The 2,495-nt window shown below is 32.0% G+C and overlaps 1 protein-coding gene across 1 annotated transcript in view; it reads left to right on the top strand.

The window, feature by feature from the left end:
• The window catches only part of PCDH9 (protocadherin 9), an 884,562-nt gene that overhangs the window by 501,077 nt on the left and 380,990 nt on the right, over nt 1–2,495 (top strand). The gene's annotated exons all lie outside the window — the stretch shown is intronic.

Here is a 2,495-nt window from a genome sequence, read left to right on the forward strand (position 1 = left end):
CTGAGTCGGTTGCTATTCCTCATTTCACAATATCTGAAGTTTTCAGATAAAAGAATCATTCTGATGCAAGTGATGGAATGCAAATATTTCTAACTTTTCCTTCAATTAGGGTATATGTTTATTCCAGACAAAAACTAACTTTCAAAAATTCTATGAAAAGTTTAAACTAATGAAAAGGGAGTTTCTAATTTAATTCCTTATGCCTGTGAAATGAAAAAGAAATGGGTGTATATTTGGTAGATTTCATAGAAAGGAAATTTCAAAGCATGGAAAAGGACAGAAAATAATCTGTATATTTGGAGAATTATTTTCATTGACGTATTTTTAAGCGACCGTTTGAGACTCTTGCTGTGTACAAGAAAACAGCTTCATTGTCAGGATAAAGCAGCACATTTTGCCAATTCAGCACGTTTGACAGAACAAATAAGTTTGCTTTTGAAAGTCTCATCCTGATTTATAAAAAATTCTTAATTTGTTTTCTTTTGTTGAACTTCAGACTAATCAACCCAGTATTTGCAAGCTGACCTTTGAATGTTCCCCTTTCCCCACCCTCCTGCCCCCTCAATTGTAATTACTTTACCAGGAATTCTTGTGTTCTTTTGAGAACTTACAGTGAGAAAACTCAGAAATTGTGAATAAAGGTTTAGACTGCTACTGAATTCCTCTCATTCTTTCCATAACATTGTGGAAGGCTTAGAATCCCATGTTTGATCAATGGCTTTTATTAGCTTTAATCACAATTATATCCTAAGAAGCCTTGTAAAATTAAAGAAGGAAAAGAAATGGCACTGGTCTGTTCCGTAGGACTTCTTGTAGGCTTCTGTCTCCTTATGTTAACAATCTGCCAAGACAATGGAGTCAGATTTCCAAAGCAGACTAGATTGATTTACTTTATAGGCCTTTGCATGCAGCCTAATTATTGCATTACAAATAGTGATTCTTTCACCCCGTGAAGGAGCACTTTGATTAGTGCCTGCAATACAGTTTCTGGGGTCTTCTATGGTATGTGCATGTTAACCAGCTTCTTGTATCACTGTCAAATAACCCTGACAGCAGAGAGCAGGAACAGATGCCTTGTTCTACATATTTCTGAGGGCTCTAAATGAACATGTTTAGAACAGTGATAGACAATGCTGTGCTACTTTTATTGTTAGGTAAAAATAGACACACCATATAGCAGCATTACTTAAAAGTAGCAGAGTAACATTCTCTCAATATCAACATTATGTTTGAGATATCATTAAGTATTTTAAATCTTCTTTTACAAAAGAGTGAATATAGTATTTCTACTTGTAAATTGTAGTTGTCTCTTGTACTGGTTTTCTGTGGCTGCTGTAACAAATGACCAAAAGTTTTGTGGCTTAAATAACAGAAATTTATTTTCTCACAATTCTGAGATCAGAAGACTAAAATCAAGGTGTCTATAGGGCCACATTCTCTCAGAAGGCTGTAGGCAGGAATCCCTTCCATGCCTCTCTCTCTCTAGCTTCCAATCTTGTGTATTTTCTTAACATATATATATATTTTTTTCAGTCTGTGAATCATTAGAGTCTCTGCCATTCACTGCTGGATCCAGGCTAATGGGCAGCTCTTAGCCAGACAGGTCCTACCTACCTGGACAACTAGCAAAGATTTTTCTTCAAAGTCAGAAATGGAGGTTTCCAATAGATCATTTAGTCTGCAAATTAGAGATTAAAAAAAAAAAAATTGTGACCACACATATTTGACTGCACGGAAGTAGAATTATATAACATACTATTAATCAAAACATCTTCTCAGAGCAATCTAATTTTGCTGTTAATAAGTCAATCAATTGCCTAACAAGAGTGATAGTTTGTGTAGCTATGAACTAAGACATGTATTATAGAAGACCCAGTGAATGAATGAGGAATATTTCTTAACAGGTTAGAGAATTAAAAGTTAGAGAATATTTATTTTGCCTGGCATTGATAGAAATGTAGAAATTATTATAAGACGGTTATAATAAACATTATAAGATTTTTTTTCTTAAAATAGGTGGTTTCACAAAGAAAAAGCACAGATTAATATTTGAATTATCTTTTTACATAAAGATTACATAATTATGAGAAAAACACATTAAAATTACTAAAATATTGAGTTGTAACATAAATGAAGTATCGGTGATCATTAATTTAGTAAAATCAAAATCATTTCCCCTTTTTTCCAGTGTTATACAGTCTCAGAAAAATTTTTTTAAAATCCACTAGATTCACATATTACATGTAACATAATTCTAATTACCAGTAAATTTTAATCAGCGCATAATATTCTGCTTTTTAATGTTCTGCACCACACAAACATAATTCATGAGTTCATATAATTTTAATATAACAAAGACTTTTAAAATTCAAGATAGATAATAAACTAAATCTATTATGTTTATTCATCATGTCCATGTTTTCTGAGTCATGATAAATACAATGATAATGCATAATAATACAAAGAAAATTATGTTCTAATTGGTTTTTAATACT

The sequence above is a fragment of the Pteropus vampyrus genome, unplaced genomic scaffold, assembly GCF_000151845.1.
Source record: "Pteropus vampyrus isolate Shadow unplaced genomic scaffold, Pvam_2.0 Scaffold13, whole genome shotgun sequence".
Taxonomy (NCBI): domain Eukaryota; kingdom Metazoa; phylum Chordata; class Mammalia; order Chiroptera; family Pteropodidae; genus Pteropus; species Pteropus vampyrus.